Below are 9,979 nucleotides of genomic sequence, written 5' to 3' on the forward strand. Positions count from 1 at the left end.
CATAAGTTCCGAAAAACTCATTGGTACGAGCCGGGGTTCGAACCCGCGACCTCCGGATTGCAAGTCGCATGCTCTTACCGCTAGGTCAGCGCTTTTTCACCTACATTCCAATATTAAAATGATCTTATTTTGTTATCATTTGATCGTGCATTTCGCTCGTAACTTATACATTTATTGGCGCGAGCGAGACGCACAAGCAAATAATAACAAAATGACATCGCAATATTCGCAATGTACTTTCGAATGGGGCTCGTGAGTGGTATTCTAATAAAGTTTTGATATTCCTATAAAACGACCTTCAAACAATTCGAAGTGTATCTCGCGCGCATTGAATAAGTGCGATAGAGATATATGCCTTATGAACTAATGACACGACTAGTGACGCATTTCGCATGGAATAAAAATCATAGATATATTAAGTATTAGGCATCATCGTAACCTAACACCTTGTTTCATAATATAATTTATAACTACGAGTAATCTAACAGAGTTATAACCACGGTATAACAGAGTAACTCTCGCATCTGTAATATTAATTAGGGATTATTATGGGAAAATTTTGACGATTTCCACGAAACCATTCGTTTAAATCATATTAGCAAATTTAATGGTTTCGGGGAAATCGTCGTAAATTGCCTCTTCACATAAATTTTCAGTGAAATCTGGTATTTCAGTTACGAGTATGATTTCTGCTCTCCTGTACGGATATGATGGTCGTTCTTGTCTACGTGACAGCGTGATAAAACGGTGTCCGTCACTTTCTTTCCCACGGTGTTAAACAGTGACAGTTATTTTATCACGTGGATAAAGATGGATAAAGCTATCCATAATAAGCTGGCTGGCCATTATCACAGGGCGGACACGCCACACATCAAAAATCATTTGCGTTTATATGTGTGCACGGCACGTCTGTACACGCGTCATTGTGTATGTGTGGGTAAGTCGCTTTACTGAGAGCACGCCAGAAGTCCGCCAGATTCATGTCGCGGTGCGAGCACGGGGTGAGGTAATGCGAGTCGGGGCGGGGCGGTGAGTGGCCGTTCTGTATGATAAATGATAATACTATTACTTATTCTGTGCCATTATTGTGACTATGTACTTACAGTCAGCGAAATTAGGTATTAGCTTAGCATCTCTGCATAGGTACATATTTGTATGTGGGGTTGCTAAACTAATACTTTTGCTGATTGTACATTCATACTTTTTAAAACAATCGAGTTACAAAAGTTAGAATGCTTAATGGTTTTTTAACTTTTCAGTTCGATTTTAAAATGCAGTCGTGATTTTTTAAATATTTAATACATTTATTTTATTCTTGCATTATATTTAAATTACTACAGTAATTTAAATATAATGCAACAGTACTAGTAAAAAGATACAATGAGGTAGTACAATGTTTTTTTAAATTTCCGTAGGGCATTTTCAAATCAGAAAATAGAACTATAATAACCTCCTCCATTTTTGTCGTTTAAAAATAGCATAAACAACTAGAGGACTACAAAGTCACGTAAAGTGGGGATATTTCCGTTTCATGCCCAGAGACGGTGGAAAATTAAATAAAGATAGACACTTCAAAGCAAAGAAACAACCGTGAAATACAATTGGACATTTGACACGAATAATAATGTAATATTGCTGAAAGTTGGTTTGAAACACAAAATAATTACGTACAGTCACCAGCATAAATATATGACTGTGGGCAGCCGTGCAAAAATATCTGATGCTCCATTGGAGCCATAAGTATGTGACGACACTACCTAGGTAAAAATAATGTAATACTTTGTGGCGGGCAAAAATATCGTTAGTCCGCATAAATATCGGATCGGGTCGCTTAAAAATATTTGAATACTCATAAAAATCTAAATTATATGATTACTCTCATCTGGCATAAATATCTCTCCACTGTGAAAGCAAATACATCCGATGGACGACGGACCTTTTGCACGGCTTTTTGCACGGCTGCCCACAGTCATATATTTCTGCTGCTGACTGTACTATGGAGTAGGTAGGTAAAATTTATTTTGCTCACAGGCTTAGGTATATTTTTAAGTATTAACTGGATTGCATAGTTTAGCAAGGATATGCATACACATTTTTCGTGGAAAAAATCACACTGGTGTTGTTTCGTAACTTTAGACTTATGCAGTGTACGTGACATAGTGACGTTTCCTAAAATGTACTTTAGGGTGTTTCACTTTTGTATGGAGAAAAAAAAGTTGTGATATTTTTCCTGACTTTGCTCACCAATCGAGTCTCCCCACTCTAAAAACTATCTATTTCAATTTACATAATAATCGATTAACGTTTAAAGGTTGCACAAATTGAAAATGTGGAGGGAGAACATTGCGTGAAAATAAACTATTTTTTTTAATAACAAAATATAATGATCTGATACTAAAATCTAATGAAAAAACTTTCAGTATCACACTACTCACCGCTTTGATGGTAGCCGCTTAAACCATTTTCTACCCTCCGATGTAGAGTCGTTGGTTATTTGAGAAAACTTTGTTGATGTTGTGCAACCTCTAAATATTCACCGATTTTAATTTTTTTTTGGTATATAATATTTTTTAATCAGGAAGAACCAGAATTCGAGCAAAGTCAGATGAAAATCGAAAATTCGGAAATATGAAACACCCTAATGTACTTATCTATTTCGTAATTTAAGACGGATCTACTGGATCTATTATACTTAATCCGGGTTTGCCATCGTATTTTCTCGGAAACGCTCGTATTTGTCATGTTGTTGACTGAAGTAGTCAACCTCAGTACTTTTTAGGGTTCCGTACCCTAAGAATAAAAACGGGACCCTATTACTAAGGCTCCGCTGTCCGTCCGTCCGTCCGTCCGTCCGTCTGTCACCAGACTGTATCTCACGAACCGTGATAGCTAGGAAGTTGAAATTTTCACAGATGATGTATTTCTGTTGCCGCTATAACAACAAATACTAAAAACAGAATAAAATAAAGATTTAAGTGGGGCGCCCATACAACAAACGTTTTTGTCCGAAGTTAAGCAACGTCGGGCGTGGTCAGTAATTGGATGGGTGACCGTTTTTTTGCTTGTTTTTTTTGCTTGTTTTGCTTTATTTTTTGTTGATGGTGCGGAACCCTCCATGCGCGAGTCCGACTCGCACTTGGCCGGTTTTTGTACTGAGTCTGAGTAATAATTTATTCAATACCGACTATCCTTCACCGGAAGCCTAAATAGCCTCAATTAACGATGTGCTTTAAAAGTCGTCAAATAATATGTCTTTCGGTCAAGTAGCGGATATGAATTTATAATAAATTGATTGCTAAGCCGACCCGACCCGGGCCAAATGTATTCAGAAATACGAGGGCTTCTCGCTACAGTGATATAAGTACTACTGGATATGACGCTAAGGATGATTCACGTTAGACCGGGCCGTGTCCGGGCCGGAGCTTCCGGCGCTTACTTTTCTATGGAAAGTATCACGTGATCACCAGTCATCTGTCATAGAGAAGTAAGCGCCGGAAGCTCCGGCCTGGACACGTCATGTTTGTTTTAATTTATGCTATTTAAAGTAGCAAGACTGTTAAATAAAATTATAAACCAAAATAGATGTCATATACGAAGGAAAAGTGACGAAAGGCCTCCAGTGCCGGGGCTGGAAATTTCGACTCATCCATGCCATGGCCGGGTGGCCGAGCAGTCTAGGCATCTGTCGCGAATGTGACATCAGTGTGGATCGAACTCGAGAGTAATATCTAATGGCTCCTCTACACGATGGGCCATAAGAGATTTGGTAAAAATTCTACGATTTATGGATATCCTGTAGGTATGCAATAATACTGGTAAAACCAAGTTTTTCCACCTTGAAAATTTTTAGCTGAGTACTTCCAGAAAGAAAATATAGCTTTAAAATCTTTAAATCGCATAAGGCCGTAAAGCGAAAACAATACAGCCGCAGCCATAAAGTGAACCTTCAGCCGAAGCCATTTGTGACGTTATCTATAAAAAGGGACCTTATTGTCGATGGCGTTTACATCATTATTAACGATGCTCCGATATAAATACTATGCCGCGCGACGCTGTGCGGCGTAAGCGCCATCGACAATAAGGTCCATTTTCATAGATAATGCCCCATTTACCTTTTAAAAGGAAACTTGCAGCGCAGCCTTTACAGAAAATTGATCTTTATTAAGGCTGCAAGCGCTTGGAAAAACTTGTTTTATTCTTGGTTGTAGCCAGTCAGCTGATAAACTTCAATTACAAGGAGGTGGAGGGAGGAAGGATTTGTTGGTAAAGCATATACTTTAAAGCTTAAGTGGGACAGGGCGGGACATGTCTGCCGCATGCACCCTGAAAGGTGGGCCAAAATAGTTACCGAGTGGGACCCACGGAACACCATCGATGGTGCAGGCCGGGGTTCAGGCAGACCAAAAAGGAGATGGCGGGACGACTTGGACGCATTTTATCAGGATTGGCGGGAAAGTACAAACGACAGGGTTGAGTGGAGGAAAGGAGGGGAGGCCTTTACCCAGCAGTGGGACACTAAACCAGGCTTTAAAAAAAGACTTAAATAGAATAATATTTCATTTATTGCTTTTTAACTTGTTTTTTTTTTGTTTGGAAAAAGTTTTTGCGCGCTATTCTAGCTAGGGCAATAGCGCATAAACATTTTATACAAAAAAAAGAAAACCAACTTAAGTTAATGTAAATAGAAAATTTCACAGAACTAACAATTCGGGTCCGGGTCAAAAATCGAGACTTCGTTTTTTAGGGTTCCGTAATGGCAAAAAACGGAACCCTTATGTATTCGTCATGTCTGTCTGTCTGTCTGTCTGTCTGTCTGTCCGTCTGTCCGGCCGTATGTCACAGCCACTTTTTTCCGAAACTATAAGAACTATTACTGTTGAAACTTGGTAAGTAGATGTATTCTGTGAACCGCATTAAGATTTTCACACAAAAATAGAAAAAAACAAAAACAAATTTTGGGGGTTCCGCATACTTAGAACTGAAACTCAAAAAAAAAATTTTTCATGAAACCCATACGTGTGGGGTATCTATGGATAGGTCTTCAAAAATGATATTGAGGTTTCTAATATCATTTTTTTCTAAACTGAATAGTTTGCGCGAGAGACACTTCCAAAGTGGTAAAATGTGTGTTACCCCCCCTGTAACTTTTAAAATAAGAGAATGATAAAACTAAAAAAAAATATATGATGTAGGTACATTACCATGCAAACTTCCACCGAAAATTGGTTTGAACGAGATCTAGTAAGTAGTTTTTTTTAAATACGTCATAAATCCCCTAAATACGGAACCCTTCATGGGCGAGTCCGACTCGCACTTGGCCGCTTTTTATAGAAACCATCACGTGATCACTGACCACCCATCATAAAAAACAAAGTGCCGGACGCTTCGATGTCCGGACCATTCTAGCGTAGCGCTAGTCATCCTTTAAGTGACTTTCCCCTATGCTTGGCAATGGTGTCCGAGATATATTTACTTGTGCCGTTCCTGTTTTCTCGTTCACGCAATTATATGCAATTGTCCCTCATAGTATTTTAATTTGGATCCGGCGAAATATTTTTTTTAACAAAGGTACCTAATCCTTGATTAACCAAACAACTAGGTATTAGATTTACATTATAATTATATTTTAAACCAATTTTGACATGATCCGATCCGTCAACTCACGTTTCGATTGATTTAAATTCAGGCTAGCTTACTATTTTATTATATCACATTTTTTCTTGATCACTTTTCCGTTTTCAATATTCTACACGAACTTCCGATGATATCTGAGATGTTTTATTCATTCGAGGAGGTCAAGCGAAACCGGGATGCGGGAAAAAATACAATATGACAGACCAAAGATATTGTCGCTTTTATTATTGCAGTATGAAGAATGATTGAGGAATGATTTAGGAGAATATGATACATAAGGTCAGTCGAAACAAAAGACTGCTCAAAATACCTTCATGTTCTACACTGCGCAATTACTTTACCAACCGCCTGGGTGAAATATTTTCTCTCGAAAAGCGGCATTTATTTGATGGAATGAAACTTCTAACGAAGACCATAAAATAATGGCGTACTCAACTTTGGGAACAAATCAAATTATTTTATTAAATATTTTAATTTGCGTTTTTTAAGTAGTCATTCTGCTATACAGGGTATTGCCTGTAACACGAGAAAATAATTAAAACATATATTATACTCCTCAAACTATAAAACTTCTGTTAAACAACTTTTAAAAATTATATATCCCTTAGACTTCCTCTTTTTCATACAAAATAAATATTGCCTTTAATGTACGCTGACATCAGTGTTTGACGTTGCATGTCACGCTTTAAACATAACAAAATTTGCAATACATTGCGTCTTAGAATACACTTTAAAGTGTAATAAAAATCAAAACATAAGTTATTTTTAAAAGTTGCTGAACAAATGTTGGTCAGTTTGAGGAGTACAGCCTACAGTTTAATTTATTGCTCCTGTTACAGGAAACATCCATATAAATTATAAACTGAAATACATGTCATATATTAAAGAAAAGGGAACCGCCTTCAAAAAACCAACCCACTGAAAAGCATAAAATAATTGTTATATGGCACCCCTATACATGTCCAGTCCCTATATCCCGTCGTAAAGCAAATTTCTGCCAAAAAGTAATTAATACCTAATAATAAGAAAATTAATAATCATCCGGGTAATTACTTCGTTTTTGAAGTCGGTGCCAAACCAAAATTTTAGAGAACCGATATTTTAGACAACGAAGAACGCTGCACGTACTTGCATTATAAATACATACTTAGTTTTTCTTGTAGGTACTACATACTCGTATTTTTTTTTCTGATTGGTAGCAAAGAATGTTTTTGTTGGTTTGGCACCGCCTTCAAAAACGAAGTAATTACCCGGATGATTATTAATTTTCTTATTATTAGGTATTAATTACTTTTTGGCAGAAATTTGCTTTACGACGGGATATAGGGACTGGACATGTATAGGGGTGCCATATAACAATTATTTTATGCTTTTCAGTGGGTTGGTTTTTTGAAGGCGGTTCCCTTTTTTAAAAAAAGAATTTATATTAAATTATTTTGTTTTGGTTTTCTTTTTGTTTATTTTTAAGTTTTTTATTATTTTTTATTTATTTTATTTTATTTTTTACTTTTTAGTGATAGGTCAATCATTTATTTTAGGTTTTGGGCTAAAATACTAGTTTGTTAGGCTTAGTTTTAGTGTAATTTAGTATTAAGTTATTTTGTTTTGGTTTTCTTTTTGTTTATTTTTAATTTGTTTATTCTTTTTTATTTATTTAATTTTATTTTTAATTTTTAGTGATAGGTACTTCATTTATTTTAGGTTTTGGGCTAAAATACTTGTTTGTTAGGATCTCCATTTAGTTTTGGGCTAGTAAGTAACTACCTACCTACTAATGTTGCTGAACTGATGGCCTAACTCGATGATAATCGCGACAAAACATAAGATGACGTTTCGGTGCTAAACGATTTGTATTAATATTGCTCCACTCCCACTGCCACTCCCACTTCCAGTCCCAGTCCCAGTCCCACTCCCATTCACAGTCCCAGTCCAACTCCCACTGCCACTATTTTATCTAAATCGGATTCAGCAACTTAAATTTGATGGTAGGTATACCGATAGCATCGCCACCTACCGGATCCAATTGGTTTTTCTAACCATCCATGTACTGTACACTAAAACTTTCTCCAGAATGTAACAAACACTTTTCCGAAAATGGCATCAAAATCGGTTCAGTCAAACACGAGATAATCACGAAGAAACATACATACAAACATACGGGTCAAACGGAGAACTTCCTTTTTTTAAAGGCGGTTAGAAAATAGTTGATCGACCCACCTAGTGGAACTCTGCAACATAGGCACATGACGATAAGTCGGCTAACTAAAACAAAGTGTGCCTATGTTGCACCAAATCTGAGTTCCACTAGGTACAGCCAGGGTTCACCATCAGTTCTATCTAGGGTACTGCTCTCCCAAGTGCTCATCAAGATGTGACGGATGACCAAAATAGCGTGGGCCTATGTTGCACCAAACCTGAGTTCCACTAGGTACATCCAGGGTTCAGCATCAGCTCTATCTTGGGTACTGCTCTCCCAAGTGCTCATCAAGGCGTGTCGGATGACCAAAACAGCGTGGGACTATATTGCACCAAACCTGAGTTCCACTAGGTACAGCCAGGGTTCAGCATCAGCTCTATCTTGGGTACTGCTCTTCCAAGTGCTTATCAAGACGCGTCGGATGACCAAAACAGCGTGGGCCTATGTTGCACCAAACCTGAGTTCCACTAGGTACATCCAGGGTTTAGCATCAGCTCTATCTTGGGTACTGCTCTCCCAAGTGCTCATCAAGACGCGTCGGATGACCAAAACAGCGTGGGCCTATGTTGCACTAAACCTGAGTTCCACTAGGTACTTACATCCTGAGTTCCACTAGATACATCCAGAGTTCAGCATCAGCTCCATCTTGGGTACTACTCTCCCAAGTGCTCATCAAGATGTGACAGATGACCAAAATAGCGTGGGCCTATGTTGCACCAAACCTGAGTTCCACTAGGTACAGCCAGGGTTCAGCATCAACTCTATCTTGGGTACTGCTCTTCCAAGTGCTCATCAAGACGCGTCGGATGACCAAAACAGCGTGGGCCTATGTTGCACCAAACCTGAGTTCCACTAGGTACATCCAGGGTTCAGCATCAGCTCTATCTTGGGTACTGCTCTCCCAAGTGCTCATCAATGCGTGTCGGATGACCAAAACAGCGTGGGCCTATATTGCACCAAACCTGAGTTCCACTAGGTACAACCAGGGTTCAGCATCAGCTCTATCTTGGGTACTGCTCTTCCAAGTGCTCATCAAGACGCGTCGGATGACCAAAACAGCGTGGACCTATGTTGCACCAAACCTGAGTTCCACTAGGTACTTCCAGGGTTCAGCATCAGCTCTATCTTGGGTACTGCTCTCCCAATTGCTCATCAAGGCGTGTCGGATGACCAAAACAGCGTGGGCCTATGTTGCACCAAACCTGAGTTCCACTAGGTACAGCCAGGGTTCAGCATCAGCTCAGATCTATGTATACTAAAACCTTCTCCAGAATGTAACAAACACTTTTCTGAAAACCGCATCAAAATCGGTTCAGCCAAACGCGAGATAATCGCGAACAAATATACATACATACATACATACATACATACATACGGGTCAAACTGAGAACCTCCTTTTTTTTTTGAAGGCGGTTAAAAAGTGACGAAACCCTCCAGTTGGTGAAGGCCGGATTTGAACCGGCGTCTTTAGCAATCCGGGCTAACGCCTTGAACCCCTAGGCCACCCCGCCACGGTGGAACCCGTCCCAATTTCTCGACTATATGCTATCTTACTAAGACTAGGCGTCGTTGACCAACTCTAAGGGCAATCAACCACCACCACTGGCTTCATTCACCACTGGAGGGCTTCGTCATTTTTTCTTTAATATATGACATCTATTTCAGTTTATGATGGCGTACTATTTTGTGGACTCGTTCGTTAAGTTTATTCATATCAAAGGCTGCAAAACTCCAACTGCAGTCGGCAATGTATTCAAATTTCTCAAACGCTTCAACCAGCTCACGGATCGCCCAAGGTGCACCGCTACATGGCAGAAATTTTACAATAGGCTGCCAAAAATAATAAAACCGGCCAAGTGCGAGTCGGACTCGCGCACGGAGGGCTCCGCACCATCAACAAAAATAGAGCAAAAAATCATGTTTGTTGTATGGGAGCCCCCTTAAATATTTATTTTATTATATTTTTAGTATTTGTTGTTATAGCGGCAACTGAGTTACATACATCATTTGTGAAAATTTAAACTGTCTAGCTATCGCGGTTCATGAGAACGGACGGACAGGGAAGTCTTAGTAATAGGGTCCCGTTTTTTACCCTTTGGGTACGGAACCCTAAAAAAAAACTGAGACAAATTGTACGTGTAATTGAAA

At 38.9% G+C, this 9,979-nt stretch overlaps 1 non-coding gene across 1 annotated transcript; it reads right to left on the reverse strand.

Moving 5' to 3' along the window:
* Positions 1–9,269: 9,269 nt before the first annotated feature.
* Trnas-gga (transfer RNA serine (anticodon GGA)) lies at positions 9,270–9,342 on the reverse strand. Its single transcript has one exon. It is a non-coding gene; the product is annotated as a tRNA-Ser (tRNA).
* Between the last annotated feature and the right edge of the window lie 637 nt (positions 9,343–9,979).

Source organism: Cydia amplana, chromosome 3, assembly GCF_948474715.1.
Source record: "Cydia amplana chromosome 3, ilCydAmpl1.1, whole genome shotgun sequence".
In the NCBI taxonomy this organism is placed as follows: domain Eukaryota; kingdom Metazoa; phylum Arthropoda; class Insecta; order Lepidoptera; family Tortricidae; genus Cydia; species Cydia amplana.